Source organism: Typopeltis vanoorti, chromosome 3, assembly GCF_054136105.1.
Source record: "Typopeltis vanoorti isolate ZY-2024b chromosome 3, IOZ_Tvanoo_1.0, whole genome shotgun sequence".
Lineage (NCBI taxonomy): Eukaryota > Metazoa > Arthropoda > Arachnida > Uropygi > Thelyphonidae > Typopeltis > Typopeltis vanoorti.
The window spans coordinates 123,503,012-123,522,360 of NC_143551.1; the positions used below are offsets into that span (position 1 = coordinate 123,503,012).

Here is a 19,349-nt window from a genome sequence, read left to right on the forward strand (position 1 = left end):
TGATAATTAAACTGCCTTAGAATAAAATTAAGATGAACTTTCGTATAATTTTTACTAATTTCGTTATTTGTATCTCTTTATTAAAATTTAAAACCAGTGCAGGACTTTGACCACCCTAATATACACAGATGTATATTTATCTCTTGGGGGTGCATATTCAGCTTTTGCTCATTGGAATTGCCATTAATAATATAGAAGTCACATACCACAGTTCTTCCTTTTATCGTTTTTAAAGCATATATATATATGTGCATTATTTAAACAGTGTTTTGATAAATAATTATAATCCTGTTACATTCTAATGAACGATTTAAATATAATTAAACTGTGAACATTAACAATTTCGAATATGTTTAACTCAAACTTATAGATCTAAAGTTTCCAGTGTTATTTTAGCTGGACAGTTTAGTCCACCTTCAAACATCATAGTTTGCTATGATGTTTGAAGCAAATACATGAATTATTTTCCACATCTGTGTCGGCAGTATTTTGAAGGTGGTGTCTAAGAGAGATTTCTGTAGTTACTGGTTATCACAGGGTCTCTAACAAAAGGGGGGGGGGAGGCACAGTATTGCTCTATTCCAATCAACTGGGAATTCTTTTTGCAATATCAGCTTGAGTTCATAAATCACAGTAAAGAAGGTTCCTCAAATTTTTCGAAGTTCTGTCATTTTAATTGCACCGGCTGCCTTATTTTTCTACTGCTTTCATAATATTCTGAATTGTGGGTTCTTCAACATTTTCTTCAAAATATTGTACCCCCTGATAGCAGTGATGACTTGTTTAGTCTTTCAAAATATTGTCCGAATTTGTCAATTTCTTTTTCTTGAGCAATTAACTCTTTGGTTGTTAGTCAGCATTCGAGTTTGTGGTTTGTATCCTCTTAAGTATTCCACAGCATCTGAAGAACCTCTTTGAGTTATTTGTATTTCAATTTATTTAATATTTTTCTCTGCCAGTCTTCTCTCGACGCAGTATTTTTCTAGTTAAATTTCTGCTGGTCTTATAATTGTCTTTTCTGGCGATTGGTTTGGTAGCATTTTTAATCCCAAGAAACAAGATTAGTATTACATTTCCTTAGAGCTTCTTTATATAGATTATTGGATATAAAGAAGCTATATAGAAGCTCTGTCTGCCGTTTATGAATTGAAGAATTTCTACACAATGAGCAATAATATTTTTGATTTCAGTAGTTATTTTGTTTCTCTCAGGTATAGGATGGGGTAAATACCTTATTTCTTGCTTCATCTTTTCTACAAATCGTATACTTAAATTTTTCAATATCATATCGATTAGTATTTCTGTTTCGGTTAACATTTCTCAATTTGACAGTTTTAGCCCGAAATGTGCTAATACCAGGTAATAATGTGTATCTACATAATCTGTTTAGTTGCTTACTTTCCATTTTTAGGCCACGTTTTTTTTTATGGATATTTTTTCTGGGAAAGTATGTACTACTAACTTAGTCTGCATATTAGTAATATGCAGACTATCTGGGCTAATTGTTGGTCTGTATCTTGTTTCTTCATATTCCTTCCTCCAAGAACAGGGAGTCTCACAAGGTTCTATTTAGTGTCACTGTCAGAGTTTACGTGAACAGAACTGTTTCCTCCACTCATAAGCACTACCTTCGTTGATGATTTTGCTATCTTTTGCGATTCTTGTAATGTGATGGTCATAAACATTTCCAGCATCCCATTATTCATCTTTCTGCTGGATATGCTTGCAAATATTAGTTTGTTTCATCCTGACCCAAAATTACGATAGGAATAATCCCAGTTGCAACATAAGCTTTCTTGGAACTCATTTGATTAAAAAACTAAAAACTGCAGAACACGCTATTTCTGACACAATGTATTGTGTTGTGTTTTGTGCGATATCGTCAGGTGTCTGCAGTACTCACTTCATTAGAGTTCATTTAATTTAATATCTTTGATAGTTAGCTATCAAAACGGTCTCTCCTCCCGTTTTGAAATAAAAAGCGTTAATAATAATATATTTTTATATTTCCTACCTACATACTCTAAATAAGTACGAGAGAGGGAGAACTAAGGTGCAGACCGATGTACCTTTCTCCGTCAGTGTTTACGAATCTGATGAAGACTACATCATTGGTCTCAGGTCTATATACTTCTATCTGAAAGAGCATGCTTCATCGATTGAATAATCTGCTATCAGGTGATTAAAGCTTATATTTCGAATATTAATTATTCTTAATCTTTACCTCAAATTGAATGGTTCATCGACACCGGCAACTGTCCTTGTAATACAGTATCAACATAAAATCCTAAATCATCCTACATGAACGAGACTAGTTCACGTTGAAAAGTTCTGTGCAATACTTTATGCATCTCTTCATCTGCATATCAAATTATTTCCAAAAAGTAAATCAGTAGATAGTATTGAACGAATGTCACAAAACACATTTCCACCTTCATATTATTATTAATTAGCATGAGACCTAACACAGGGAATATTATAGGAGGAATTGTTAAAATGTAAGAGAGACTATGTTAATAATGCGAATTATCATGGAAATCAATATGAGGAGAGAACGAATTCGATGTGTTTTCTTCTGGTTCTGATCCATCGAGCATGTGCAAAGATATCTGCATAAATCACTGGATAACAACAGAGATCTGCAAGATGTTCAACTGTGTCATACAGACGGGTATAAAATAATAATAATAATAATAATAATAATAATACAGGTATATGCACGAATGCAAAGAGTATCAGAAACAAAGGAGTAGAGTTTGTTGCTTTAGCCAATACGTTGATACCTCAGATTGTAGGCATTAGCGAGACCTGACTGTATAGCAGACATATTAACTGGTATCGAGCGTAAAGGGTAGAGTATTTTTACGAAGGATTAAATAGGAGAGGAGGGAGCTAATGATATTGGAAAACGAATCCGGCTAATACTAGTAACACTTTCATATGCAGTGAATCGTCTGGTGTGAAGTGGAAGTTAAGAAGATCAATTACATAGTGGGTGTTGTTACAGACCTAGCGGATCGGTTGCTAGTGACGAAGAAATGCATGACATAAAGACAATGGATGCGAAAAGGGGAACATTATGTGGGACTTTAATTAGCCAAACATTTATTGGGTAACAGTAAAATCTCATGAGAAGGATGAAACTTAATTTATTGAGCTGTTGCGAGACAATTTTCAATCAGCATGTGACAGAAGGAGCTCAAGGTCAAAGAGTGTTAGATTTGCTTACATATTATTGTTAAAGATGTGCCTATTTTGTCGTTATGCTGCAAGTAAAAGAATATGAAAGAACGACTACTGAATGCAGATGGTGCGATTTGAATAGGCTGAAATTGTAGACATTGGAAAATGCTATCAGTTCAATGTTAGTAAACGTAAAGTCATGCACTTCGATCATATTATATTGGTCGAATTATGCTAGAAAAAACTGATCACGTTAGAGATCTTGGAGTTTTAGTAGATAGGAAGTTGCAGTCAAGGGCCGTATAGCAAAGATTGCAAATACAACTCGGAATATAACTGCAATGCTGAAATGAACTTTGACATGTAAAACATAAGGATATCATTTTGCCTCTATAGAAGGCTTTGATAAGATCTCACTTAGACCAGACCTGTGCAGAATAGCCTTAAGCTGATTCTGATACAGTGAAGAGTTATATATTTGGTTTAATCCTTTATCCAAGTGTAAGCAAACAAAGTTTGCTCCTGAAGTAGTTACAGGACTGGAGCAACTTGTATATAGAAGCTAATGACTTGACATCGCTTGCCTGAGTATCCCATAATGCAAAGCACATCTTGCGGACAAGTATATGCTATGCATTAAGGGAAAGGTCACTACCCAGACCGGTTTCGACCTTTATTTATTAGTGACCCTTCCCTTAATGCATAGCAGTGTACATCTCCGCAAGGAGATGTGATTTGCATTATGAGATAGTAAGGCAAGCGATCAGAACTTATACCACCTTTACCACGAGTTGCCCCACTCCTGAAAATACTTCAAGTGCAAACTTTGTTTGCTTACACTTGGATAAAGGATTAAGCCAAGTATATAATTGGTAGCATAGCCAAGTGAAAAAACTTCCATCAACTATCTCTAATCCAGTGAAGAGAGTGTTGTAAATGAAAACAGGATTGTGAAATGATTATGAAGACAGATTGAGAACTTGTAGGCTACAGACACTAGCAAACAGGAGAAAGAAAGATGATATGACTGATACAAACTTCTGGAAGGGTCGTACAGGATTTCAGCTGATGGAATTTTTCATTTTATGGAGGATGGAGAAAGGACGAGAGGGCTTCCTTGGAAGCTAATAATGAATGCCGTCAAGAAAGGGTGAGATATAGATTTTTCTCTCATAGGGTGGTGCGTGATTGGAATGGGTTCCCATTGGATGGTGTGTGTGGGGGCAAGTAGCATGAATGAATTCAAGAACAAATATGACAGCTGGTGTAGTATGTGACCTCCCTCGATGAGTCCCTGACTCCATGGAGAGCCCTCTTAATAATGACAATAATATGCCAGCATTTTAGCATGTAGTTTGTCATGTTTAGTGAAAGCTTGCAATTTAATTGAAATTACAGATATAAAGTTCATTTTCTGACAATATGGGGTAATTATCATCATTATATATATATATAATCAGCTTTTTAAAACACAGAACATAATACTCATATTTTCTGTTTTCAAAGGTTGAAAGTCTGATGCCTTCCTAGACAAAGTAACATCTAAAAGTATTTCACTGGAATGAAAAAAAAATCGTACTTAGAACTACATGCCATAAAGTGTACATTACAGTATATGAAGACGAAACCCTACCACAGATGCATCGTTTATACAGATTTCCTTAATTCACTACAATATTTCCCATATCATTATTCAGTATACGGATTCGACGTCTATCATATCATATATCGCAGTGCAATTAGGTCAGTTCATCCGCTACACGATCATCGTCTACTTGTCCCATATAATGATTGCAGGTAAATCATAAAAAAAAAAACTATTAGTATAAACGTTTTCTGAAACTATGTTTCATGATTCTCCTGATTTTAAAAACAAAAACTATTTAGGTAATGGAGCTGCCCCGGTTGTCCATCAGGGTAGCTCCATTACCTAAAAATGTAACATTAATTTAAACGTTTAATTTATATTAAAGAAGTAATAAAACATATCCGGTTGGATATTTTTAGAAGATAAGGATGATACAGTATATATTTGGAACCATTTATGTGAACTTAAATAAATACAGTATATTCAATAGTCGAAAATAAAACCGAAAAACAAGGAAAATAATGAATAAAATTAAATATAGATTTTTGAAAGTAAATTTGAATGTAAAAATATGAAAACTAAAAATTTGAATACCAATGAGGAACAAAAAAGTAATCAAGTGAGACCTCCAGGTAGTCAGAGTCATCGAGGGAGGCCATATACTACACACACCAGCTATCATACTTATTCTTGAATTCATTCACATTGCTTGCACTCACAACATCCGAAGGCAGTCCATTCCAATCACGCACCACTCTGAGAGAAAAATCTAGCCCTCACCGCCTTGGCGGCCGTCATTCTCGACTTCCAAGGATGCCCTCTAGTCTTGCCCCCACCTTCCATAAATTGAAATATTCCATCAATTGAAATTCTGTATGACCCTTTCAGAAGTTTGTAAGTTTTCGATCTGTCTTCATAATAAATATTCCACAATCCTGATATCATTTTTAACGTTCTCCTTTGTACTCTCTCCACTATATCAGAATCGCAACGGAAACCAGGAGACCAGACCTGCGCACAATAGTCCAGGTGAGGTCTTATCAAGCTCTTGTAAAGAGGCAAAATAACATTCTTATCTTTACATATACAGGACTAGCAACATCATGATTGGGCTGGCCGTTTCGAAGAAATCGTAACAATTCAGATATCCCAATAACAGACATCATAGAATATGGAGATGACAAGAACCTGTATAAGACCGCCTTAATTAAACTGTGAGGATCTAGTCTACGCAAGGATTCTAGAGAGGGAATTGTTCTTGCTTAGCTACATATAGGTAATGGGCATCTTACATACAATTCTTTCTTTAACAATTCATATTTTATCAGACTGCCTTCTTTTTTTTTTTTCTAATGAACTTATCCTATTTTATTTTATTGATTTATCGAACACTGATTTCTTCTTAACTATCAATATATTAATCTCTATAATTTTAATTTATACTGGAATTCATAATATAAGATCCCCCGCCTCCTTCACGACGGGAATTGAATTCAGGTCCAATTCAGGTTCAAGTCGTTTTTCTGGTTGCGCCGGGGAGTATCTTATTAAACCAATCGGACGTACCGTATAGCAAATAATATTTACAATATGTACAACTACTTTTACCCTGATGGGTATTACTATTTGTTACAATTTAATTTTGTGAAATTGCTTCTCACAATTCGATAGTTCTACATACCAGCGTGGTTTATATTCAAGTTCATTTCTGCTTTCGTTTGATCATTTTTTGTTTAATTATTTTATATTGAAGACATTCCTTATTACCAGGGGCGGCTCGTGCATAGGCACTGTGGAACTGCAGTACCCTCAATTTTTCTCGATATATAAATATATTTATTAATTTATATTTGCTTGTAATATTTAATTTTATCATCAGCAATTCTATACAATTCTCTTATTTTGTATAAAAAATAATAAAAATCCATCTTGTAGCACTTAGGAGGGCACTAGCAGCACTGTGTTTACCACAGTGCTGCTAATTACACTATAATATTGCATACTGTCATATTGCTGCGCGCACAAGCATATGCACGTCATAGTAAGATACGAGCTATTAGCGTAATGCGGTACTGTCCATCGTGCAGTTCCACTGTTGTTTATATGCAGTTTGCGCCAGTAGTAAGAGTGTTCGTAGTGCTTATCGTGTTTACTCCGTAAACACGATATATCCCATGATAAACAAAGAAAAACTTGAAACTGAACTTCGAGTATTCTGCAGTAGACCCGACATGCATGATCATTGTAAATTAATTGACTTGTTAAAATTTATAACAGAGAATAATTTAAATTGTGTTCTTAGTGAAATTACTGTATTGATAAAAATTCTCTTGACAATTCCTATGAGTACATCAGAGCCTGAACGCTGTTTTTCCACATTAAAGAGAATAAAAACATTTCTGAGGAGCACTGAATCAGGGTAGGTTAAATGCGCTTACGATGATTTCAACGAGAAAAAATTCAACAGTCACACAAACATCAAGGAAAAAGTTATTTACCTTTGTTATTATTACAAAAGTTATTGAAACACTGAATAATACTAAACTGTATAATTTTATCGATAATAAACTATTTTTCATGAAACAAAAGAAGAATATATTTTCTTTTTAAGTAATTTTGAATTATACCAAACTATAATTTTATCGATAATAAACAATATTTTTTCCATATTTAATTTTTTTTAATTTTTACATAATTTTGATATTTTATCCAAACACAGTGTTTATGTATATTTCGAAAGTTGCAGCATCCCACAATTTCAAGCCACGAGCTGCCACTGCTTATTACACTTGTGACATATTTTGGTTTTTATTATAGTGTAATTATTAGTTTTCTTTATATCAGGTTTTGGTTTTTTCTATAGTGTAATTGTTAGTTTTCTTTATATCCGATTCTGTGTTGAAGGCGCCTGAGTTTACGTATCAGTTTCCTGCAATAAAATAAAAGTAAACTGAAAGCTGATCAGTTTAATAACATCGTTTGATAAGCTCTCGCAGTAGCTATGTCACTAGCTTTTTTTTTTTTTAACTCGCTAGTGGTTAAAGAAGCACGAGTTTTTATTTTATTTTTATGCATTTCTGTTGAAAGAAGACAGAAATATAATAAAAATTCAAGTTTCTCTCCGATAGGTACCTCATTTATGAAATGATATCCAGGAATGGACAAATGAAGAAATTCGCTATGTCGATAACAAGAATATAAAATGTTCAGTAATTAACGTTGAGTTCACTTACTTGAATAAACAGACTACCAGAATTTTGTACCTAAACCTCTATATAATTGCCCCACTTGTATAAAAATGTTCTGTTATCCTTATACTTCTTTAGTTCAGTATGCAAGCAAGGTATTTAGCTTATTTCCCTTTCTGAAATCGGCACGTCGCATTAATATTGATATAACGTTAAATATTCTGCATAATTCATTATTACCTTTTCCTCTAGAACTAGGAATTACACAGAATTAATAAACATAATATACTGGTCTCTTGGTCTTAGTTATCTCAATTTTTTCTTTTTTGCAATTCAAAACCTGTCTTCCTATACCTTTATGATCCCACTTGCGTGCAATATACAAATCTTTTACCACCTTCTCATGTGTGACAATTTTTTTAGTTACGACAGTTTCAATTAATGTCGTGAGTTTAGCTGAATAAACAAAACAACCATTGATGGACTCCCATAAAATGCTTTATTGTATTATATATATCATGAACAAACGGAATGGATCAAAATAAAGGTCCAACTTTGTCCCCTTTCCATTTTGTCGTTCTGATTATCAGAATCCTTGAACCTAAATGCTTAGCACATTGAAGGGAGCAATTTTGAAACTCTCGCTAGCTCTGAGGAATTTAAGGTATGTTCCATTTATTTTCCTAGTGCAGTGAACATACTCAACTGTTCAGGTGAGTTCAGTTGAGTATGTACACAAGTACATACTCAACTCTATCCTCCAGCAAAGTTGTGATGGTAAATTCATACTTGTATTTATCTCATGAGTCCTTTGTGGTAGTGACCTAGACTATCTGGTGGCCGTGGAAACAGAGATACGCCCAGAGAAGTCTAGGTTAGCTGTTATCACTTAACAAACTCGTTACTATCCATCAGAGAAGGAAACGCGAGTGGTAATGTATAAATGGGACATTTGGTGATAAGACTAATTGCAGGTCGTCTAACGGGGGTTAATAACCCCTCCTTTGCTTACTCTGATAGCAGATGATCAGTGTAATGGAAGTTTTGGGATCAGTTTTAGTTCCTAATGTAAATTATTTGAAATACTTTAATTTTTTCATTTTTGCCGAATTTCTGTAAAGCGTCCAGTTAAATCTGCTAATCTCTAAACTGTTTGGAAGAACCTCGCAATTTAAAAATGTTCTAGGCGAGTCTTGGAAAATATAATTAAATAGTTTTCACTATTTAATTATATTTATAATTATATTATAATCAAGAGTTAATACAAATTGGGATAAATAGTAAGGGTTTATGTCCACATACCTACAAATAAGCTATGATATGTCATCGTTGGCAACCAACCGCTCGCAGTTACACATACGGGCCACTGAATTAGAAACTTGAATACCGTGTTGGACCTCCTTTAGCCCGAATTACAGTACACATATTCGGTTTGGCATAGATTCCACAAAATGTTGGATTGTATCTGTGTGTGCAACATACTAGACAGTACTTTAACTTGCTCAGATTTGACGAAAGAAGACTTTGCTCCTAGACATGTCCCATACATTCTTCCACCACAAAACCGGGTTAAGATCCGATTTTGTGGTGGTCAGGGAAGATAGTGGAAGTCGCTGTCATGCTCGCTGAACTACTGCTGAGCAATTCTTGCGCGATGGACAGTAGCATTCGTCCATGATACCTTCACCTGCTGGAAAAAATAGTCAACATTGCAGGATGGACTTGATCGGCAATAATGTTCAAATATTCCGTGGAGGACACTCAGCCTTCCAGTAATATCAGGGAACCCACATACCAACAGAGCATTCTCCAAAGCCTTGAGTTGTGTTTACAAGACAAATTGGGTTCATTGCTTCATGGGGCTGTCGCCAAATTCTCTGTCTACCGTGACCCGTCGGACCTCATGACTTTTTTCGAGTCTTCCACTGTCCAGTCACGGACACCATTGTACACAAACTTTCCGGTTCTTCGCAGAAATCAGTTGTTTCTGTATAGGGATGCGACTGTCAGTACCGATCCTCTTCAATTCCCCGCGCATAGTTCGGTGAGATATGGATCGGGAACAGCCTTCATTATTAAATGCTTCCGTCAATTGCCGCATACAGGAAGTTCTGTTTGCCCATACAAGCCTTCTCACACGACGACGATCTCATTCCTGACAGTTTCTCTCTCTTAGTACAACAGTTAGGCCTCTTAGACAAGTAATGTAGGTTATTTTCCCACTGATTAAACAACCGGAATATCTCACCTTTTGAGAAACCAGTCAGTTATGCTGTTTTCAAAATCGTGGCTCCAGCCAGAAGGGCAGCCCACAATAAGCCCTTTATTGAACTCCGAAAGCTCCTTTGTTTTTCCCACTGTGATCAACACTATTGACGATTACTTAATTTCGACTCCATTCTCTTATAGTTACCTAGAACAAGTGGTGATGCACATGACTAGGTATTTTGCACGTACTCTGCGTACGTGACGTTTACGTACATCTGCATAAAGGTTTTTAATTCAGTGGCCGGTATGTGTACATTATCGGCAGATATGACATTGGTGAGTTGTTCCGGAGATTTCTGATTAATCCATGGATGAGCTGCATAACTTTCCACATTGATAGTATGAGATTCCAAAGGCAGTGATAGTGGAGCAGCATTCCCTCTTGCAAACTGATGCTTCTTTAAGTCTTCTCTTCTCGGTCTCTGCGATACACCGCATATTTTCAGAACTGTGTTATCCTGTACACAAACTGCTTTTCTTCATTTCGACTGCTTAAGAGCCTGAGCATCCTAGCTGTTAATATCCATGTTATGGTCCTTCATACTGCTTGCCGCATCCTTTCTCTCTTCTCTTGCTGTTTGGTGTTCTTTCAGTTCCTAGCAGATCTGTTTTGTGAAACAGATATCTGACAAATGGGTTATGTGACTAAATGATTGCGAATCACGAGAATTCTTCAAGCTAAATACCATTATAGGGAAGATATGATTGATATTTTGCAGTTATTTTATCATTTGAATAACAGGTATCTCCACTGGATCACCTTAAGCGGACTGATAAAGCACTTACGCCTTTTTTGCTTGTCTCGCGTGTCAGTTGTTTTCTACACTTCTTTGACATTAATGTCAGTGATTCGAAGTGCATGAAGCTTAAGAATGAAAGCAAACAATACTGTCATCAGCATACTGATGTTCCACAAGTGATGCTTTGGATCGGAGGTAATTAAAAAACTGGATTCCTAAACATTTCAGTTCATGGAACGAGATTTTCCATTGCTAGCATGTAAAGAACAGAGGTACTAAGACACACAACCTTTCACACTTGCTTTCACCAAGAATTAATCCTCAGAATTCGCGCTGTCGATTACACTTACTGAAAAATAGTTCATAGTCTGAACAGAGAAATGAATTTTTTTGGTCAACCAATCTTGGATAGAATAATGTTTCATAGATCTCCCTGCATAATACTCGAATGCCTCGGTTAAATCAATCAATAAATAACATGAAAAATGTTGTTAATGAAATTTCTCTTGGAGTAGCTATGCAGTAAAGATCAGGTCGACCGTTTTTCACAGGTTGGCCTGGTTTAACATCTCAGTGCAGAATCAGGCCGTCGATAAGTTAAAATTGCAGCTAAGATGTGAAATCTTTGACCATGATAAAACGAATTAAAATGATCAGTCTAGCAATCGGCATCACTGATCATATCATTACGAACATGACACGGATAATGATGCCATCAATTAAGTGCAATCAATCGCACTTAACTGATTGCATCATCAACAACATTTTTTTGGAGTTTGATTTCTCAGCCTCCCTCTCTTCCTTCCTTCCTTCCTTTCCTTGAGTCATGCCAAATGAATTCATGAATTCACCAAGAAAAATGATGTTATCTCTTCATACTGTGTCCTGTATGAAATAAATTCTCCTTAGAGGCATCATGAGCATCGAGGGGTGGAGTACAGGTTAATAATTGTCTTGCTGATTCTTCTTCAGTCTTAGATGTAAAGTTTTTTATTTGATGTTTATGGCGCAAAGACATCATAGGTCATGACACAAATCACAGTAGTACATAGGGTAATTGGTTAGTAGGCCAATTAGGAACATCCATACCTTTTAGCGGGATTCGAACCCGCATCCTCTTGGCTGGAGAGCGGATACGCTAACTACTCGACCAACCGGGCCCTGAAGATGTAAGGTCATGAGATGATAGCTAATTCAGGCTGGAACTTCCATCGATTTGAAGTTCCAGCCTGAATTTTTTGCCCCCCCCTTCAAAAGAAGATATATTATCCTTATGCTTTCTATAAATTGCACTTATCCAAAGCAAGTAAGCTATATTGATGAGAAATTCAGTTCACCACAGAAATAAACGCAGTGTTCCTTCGGGTCGATCAGTCAGTAGTATATGGTTATCCATAAGAGCCCGAACGTTTCAAGTTGCAAAGAAAATTACTTCTTTTAGATTGCTGAATGGTAATCTCAATGAACTCAATAATCTAGTCAGGAGTTAATGAGAAAGACTATTCTCAAGGCATTTTTTCTAGTCCTTCCATCTGGATGATCAAAGCAGATCATGAAATGTGCAGGTATCGAAACTCTTTTGGGCATCAGTCTTCAAGCTTGACAACTAAATCAAGTACCTCCTTGCCTACATGCTGATCTATGGCTAGGAACTTCCTCATTCAATGTTCTGTTCCTGTCAACACTTGCCGATGGCGTTATTTGTACAAAATATTGGGCGGTGATGATAGCAGTCCTAATTTGGAAGAATATAGGAGTATTTTAATATGCTGCACGGCAATAAACACACATCATATGATAGCTCAGAGATTTAAATCCAATAGTAGACAACCAATACTATTCAGGATCCTTTCCACTTCATGGTTTTTATTCTTCCACCATTTCGGTCATGGAAATAATATAATAAAGTAATTATATAAACGCAGCTGAGAGGAAATGAATGAATCGATTTAAATATTTGCAAAAAAAAAACATACAAAAACTACGTTTTATAAAGAACTTGACTTTGGTACTCAAGCAACGCCCAATATTTAAAGAAAGAATATCTTTAGACAGTGAATGAACAGTGTTAGACAGTGATATGATGTTCAAGTGGTTGATTCACATTCTCTCTCGAATTTAGACACAGAGTGAAATCTCATATGGGGGATGATAGTTTATCATCCATGAAAATGAATATTTTAACTACGCAGAAAGATCCATTGGCCGGATGGCATAGTCAACTGACGCATACCATATATTTGAGTTTTGGTGCATTCTTAAAATATAACAACATCGTACTAAAAATGGAATCATCCCTTCATTCATATTTAGCTAATTCGCATAACTGAAATGCGTTCTCTTCAGTATAAATGTAGTACTTAAAACACTCAAGCACTATAATAAAAAACGAGTAGCTTAAGAGGATTTTTAAAGGAAAACAAGCATTAGGAATCATTTGGAAATTATTTCTATTATATGCTCGTTAACTGATACATAATGAATGTCTCAATTAAAAAAACCATTTAGTGGTATATTTTCCTTGTTGTAAATGAGTATTTCAGAATGTGATTCACGCTGATGTTCAGATGATAAAGACGTGGAGAATACAAAACATAAAATAACTCATAATTTTGATTATATTTCATATATGAAATATAATTAATCAAAGTGAATAAATATTTATATAATTGTACATAAATACCATTCAGTGAATGTTTATTACTCGATTGGAGTGATACCCAATAGTGCATAATAAACTTAAGATACGTGCTTAGCATCATGATTACTTTTGTAATTGCATTATGGGAACTTTCTAGGTGTTCAGAGGAAACACTTCGTATATTCAGTTCCATTCACCGACCTTACTTTTTTTTTTTTTTTTTTTTTTGCATTCGTTTCCTGAGTTAATTGATTGCTGTGCAGGTAAGTAGGGTCCCCCCTTCCTCCGTAAAACAAATTCTGATATTTAATCCCACAACGGCGCAAAACTGACCGCAGAGCACAGGGTACATACAAAAGTAGTCAGGGCTGGGAATGCACAAATTACGTAAATACATTTCATTTTTACCGATTTCCAAAAAGTAACAGCTAAAAGGTCAGCTCTTCCCTTTGGAGAATGCGAAAAACGTTCCATTTGTCCTTGATAATGAGTTATTGACCCTAAATACAAAGTATATGCTAATATAATCTGTTTTCTTGTCAGCATATTATTTGTTTTGCTGTTCATTGTTCCGAGACGCTATAGCGTTGTGCAATATTCATGAAAATTTGCTTTGCTAGTGTTCGAACTAATATTTCCACCAAAATATGGAATCGTGGTCATAGCTTTATATTACCTGAAATAGAAGTGTTTAAATCTTTCAAGAAGACCAGTTATATAATCAGTACGTTTTATCAATCACCTAACGTAGCAGTTTTGCATTCTATAAGCAGCTTAGTTAGATAATTAAATTCAATTATATTTTAAAGTAATCATCTAAGAAAAATTTTATTTAAATGTATAATGTATGTTCTGAAACGACCTCTGAAAGCAATAAATAAATGACATAATTTCAGTTTTTTTTATCTGTCATAAATCTATTTAGTAAATCCTGGATAGATTCCTGACAGATAATTAAAAATAAATGAATAACGTACGTTTCACACTTTGACAAACAATTCGTTTCTAACATTTTATCACAGAAGTAATTATTAAATAAACAAAATAAATTAAATAAAAAAAACATGCTTCTGGCTTCCATTAGATTTATAATGAGACATCAGAATTACTTCAGACATTATTCAATTCTTCCAACTACAAGGAACTTTCCTGGTATCTCATTCGACAGTCGAAAATGTATCAAGAAAGTAAAATGAGAATCTCTCATGGACGACTTGATCAGCTGGAAACGTGTAAAACAAAATCAATCCAGTCACTTGTCATGAAGGACAAGCCCGTCCTTCTCTACTTTTCTCAGGTAAGCATATTTTAGTTCTTAACCATAATTAAAACTATAATTTTTATTTGAGATACATTCTATTAAAGAAACATATGAAAATGTTAAATCTCATCAGTGTCATGAAGAGATTGATTCATAATCGAATCTGTGCTCACCAGTCTAAATTTATAATAGCAGTGTTCGAAGGTTGTGGATGAAAGTATCATTACAGATAAAACTGAATGTGTAAACCACTAAGGTACATGAATTAATGAAATATTCATTATATTGCATGTGTTGTTGTTAGTACACGATGATGTCTTATTTCACGCAAGATGGGAGGGGATGGGAAAACCGGTACTGGATCAAGCAACCCGGGCAAAGAAGCAGCTTTATTCTTAGTCCTCTTCCCTTTAAAATAATAATAATAATAATAATAATAATAATGATAATAATAAATAATAAATTCAGCTGACTTGCATTCGATAGTGTCTACATTTTTTAATCCAGACAATAACCAGATAACACGCGTGTGCAAATTGAAGAATTGTAAAAGAAAAAAATAATAATAATAATCACCAGTTGTTATGAGTAATAACCATGAAAGTGTAATCGTAAAAAAAAATATACGGAAAGACACAAAAACGGCCTTTCTATGAGTTAGAAAATCATTCTACGAAGCATAGAAGTTGGTCCTACGAATCAACCTCTAGGTTGATTCGTAGGACGGATGGATATTTTCTAAGAAAATGGAAACTTCACCGTTGAGTACCCTTACGTTGGAACGGGAGTAGTAACATCTCATGTGGCACAAGCATGTAGCACATGAGACGTAGGCGCCAGGGAGTTCGAGTCATCAGAAAATTCGCGTCATCAGAATTCAAGGAAAACTGGCCTACCAGTCCGGAACACGGGGAGTTGGGCGCCGTAGGCACCAGGGAGGCGTAGCCCCCCCTCCCCCCGTAGTATATAATGATATAAAAAGATAACTTTTGTAAAATCTCGAAATTTTGGTATACTGTCCCCAAATAAGAATACACTGTTCTATGATATTATGAGTCGTCTCGGATTCAAAGATCTCCAAAAAATGAAAATTAACGCCTTCAACAAAAGGGAAGACAAATTCCAATTTCATTGATACTGCGGTACTTATAAATGTGTTAAATTAATGTTAAGAAAGGTCAAAAGCTAATGTTATTGCGAGTAGAAGTGTTACTTATTGTCTGGTGATCCGAATATTATCTAAGGTAAGAACAAGTAAAGAGAATTCTATTTTGGGAGTGCTGAAACTCCACTAGCATGAAATTAATTAGGCTATCGTCATAAAGGGAATGCAAATTGGCATTTAAGAAGGTTGTAGAATATTTATAGAAAGTTGCTTTTTGTACAGTGTGATGTGAAGATTACTTATTTTTAGTTGTGTTTTGAGTGCCGAAGTTTCCAAATGTTTGGGGATTCTTGCTGCAGATGAACATTACTATACTATTAATAACATAACCTTAAAGTAGGACCGAGATCGTGCAGTTCAATAGTGTAACACGCAGGACGCTGTTAAACGGCCTCCTGGAACACTGCCAGGTTTTGTTACATTTGTACTGCCGGTTATAGCCTTGTCACCGTATGAATGTCTGATTTTATGGCATCATCCGGCAACGTATTGGTTTTTACGTCAATCACTGCAGTATCTGAGCGATGAAAAATGAATGCATTCAAGCAGTTAGTGTTTCTGTATGTACAAGCACTTTTGCACAAGTCAATGAACTCGCCTATTGTATCTTGAAGGACGGTATTGTCGCTTTTATGGGATCGAGGTCAAGGTGGTTCAGCGTGAAAGGTATATTATCACTAAGGGTTACGTGAAAAAACACTTTTAAATGCAGACTTTGGATTCTCCACTTCAGAATTACTGCTTTTTGTATTGGTACGGTACAGATAACATTGACCTATATGGAGATCCATTGCAGACACACACACACAAACGTTATAAATAATCTTTGAAATCCGACGATATTTCGCAGTTGTATCAACGGTTCGCTTCCGATTCTTATATTCGTTTAGTCACAAATTTTCTGAACACGAGCTTGATTTTCGCTGCATACATCACTGTAATCTTCACTTTCTTATCAAAAGCGAAACCTTTATATTTACACATAACGGCAACTCTATCTATCATGATACTTTGCTGGAATATCAATTATAGGTGGCGCTATGATCTAAACATTAGATTCCATGAAATCAAAAATATTTTAATCGATTTTTTTTTTTTTTGGAAACATCATTAATTTCATTTTCTTTTTACTTTATTATAATCATTATTTTTCTTTTCATATGAACAAGAAAGAAATATTAAGTATGTGAATATCATTGATAACATATATTTGCAAATCTGCTCATTTTCTGCCTATGTGCAATTGCAAGTAGGCAGCCTAGTTGGCTAAGAGATCATGAGTTCCTTACGCTACAAGCATAGATGCATGTGAATGCCTTTAAGTGGGCGATGACTTTCATCACCCCGGTGTGAGACCAACGCCCCTTTTAATGGAGGGCTGAAGTGACTTGAAAAAATTCCATGTTTAGCGTCTAGAGCAGGGTTTGCAGATTACGTAACAAAATGTAAAAAAAAAAAAAAAATTAAAAAAAGTTTTAATGTACTGCAGATTTACAAACTTTCATGGGATGGGATTCATTTAAAAAAAAAAAAGATGTAAGAAACTTTATGATAATAACTTATCTGAGTACGGAAGCCTCGGTTTTTAACGTTTCAGTTTACGCCAGTTTAGGCGTAAAGAGAGGAAATTACAAAAATAATAATAATAACAAATTAAAAAAAATTATGGGAAATACAAACGGAAACTTCTTCAAAATCCAGCGTTTCAAGAATTTTTCCCTGCTAGTTATTTACAGGGACTTTGAAGTGTGACTGAGTACACAGTTAACACTGTCACTTTTTTTTTTTTTAATAAATAAGCGAATTAAACCTTACGGCATAACAAAGTGTGCATAACTTGCAATTTAATAATTATAGTAAAAATAAATATATTTAGAGAGTTTGGCTTTTTCTTTCCTCAAACCAGGTAAACCAGTCAGAGAATGTATGCATGTGAACATAAGTAGACTATGAGAATAGGCTTAACCGATCAGTTAGGTTTATGAAACCAGACGGCTTGGTCTTAACTCTATTTAGCTTAATATTTAAGGGAAATATGAAGACAATACATAGAATTCATTCGTATAAAATTTCATTCATATTCATTATCGTATTATTTTAGGGTAAAAAAAGTAATAGTAATAAAATGCGAAACTTGGTTTCAAGCAAGTGAAATTTTTTTTTTTTTTTTGAGATTTCTCACTCCTGACTCAACTACATTCAGTTACAATGGAAACACTCGTTACACATACACGTTTCTTTATTAATATGGTGTTGGATTAACTTTTGCCTTCAGTACAGCCGGAATTCTTCTTGGAATGGACTCAAATAAGGTTTGAATAGTTTCTGGTGGAATTTTGTATCATTCTTCTTGAAGAACATCTTAAAGTTATTTTAAATGCATTGGAAGTGGGAATATCTTATTATAATATCCAAAACTGACCACAGTTGTTCAGTAATGTACAAATCTGGTGATTGTGCTAGCCAGGAAAGATGTTGAAGTTCACCTTCATGCTCTTCTAACCATGACTGCACAGTCCAATGGAATGCGGGCGCTGTTTTCTTGGAATTCTGCATTGTTGTTTAGAAATAACATTTTTGGACCATGGGCTTTATTTCCCAAAATGTCCAAATAACCAATTGCAGTAATTTTGACACGAAGGGTAATAATGGGACCAACAGAATACCACCATGTTGTTGTCCAGACCATCAGAGAACTGTTCCTCTGCTTTACTGTTGGAACCACACATCCTGGATTATAGGATTCCTTAGATGTTCTACGAACATAAACTCGTCCTAGTGCAGGAAATAGCTTGAAGTCGACTCATCTGACAATATCATACGTTTCCAGTTTTTTAATGTCCAGGCTTGACGGCCGGGACATAATCTTTTATGTATTTGACTTTTTTTTTTTTTTTTGTCCAGTAATCTGAGGTTCAGGAATTGCAGCTCCACAACGTGAATATTGAATTTATGAAGTTCGCTTGGGATAGTTTTTTCTTGAAATCTTTGCTGCAGAAGTTCTGTGATTATTCGAAAATGATTCTTTTCAATATCCGACGATCTCTTTCTGTCATTTTTTTTTATTTTCGCCTACTATTTCTCTCCAATGATGCTGTCTTGCCATGATCTGTGATTCCAACATATAACCTTAAAAACTGTCGATGTCGATAAACCTAATAGTATGGCAGTTTGCGCTCTGTATCAATGACTATGAGCACTAACAATTTGTCCCCCGTTTCCGATTTTTAACTCGAATTTTCACTCATTAAAACCATTAATTCGCTTACATTAAACTACAGAGTGTAAACAAAACAAAACATTTAGTGCTGCCAC

The 19,349-nt window shown here is 35.0% G+C and overlaps 1 protein-coding gene across 1 annotated transcript in view; it reads left to right on the forward strand.

Moving 5' to 3' along the window:
- The first annotated feature begins 5,910 nt into the window (after positions 1-5,910).
- Positions 5,911-19,349, forward strand: part of LOC150108535 (serine/threonine-protein kinase NIM1-like) — a 123,944-nt gene continuing 110,505 nt past the window's right edge. The window contains exon 1 of the mRNA XM_090415964.1: positions 5,911-6,047. The gene's annotated coding sequence lies outside the window, so the exon portion shown is untranslated. The remainder of the gene's footprint in view (positions 6,048-19,349) is intronic.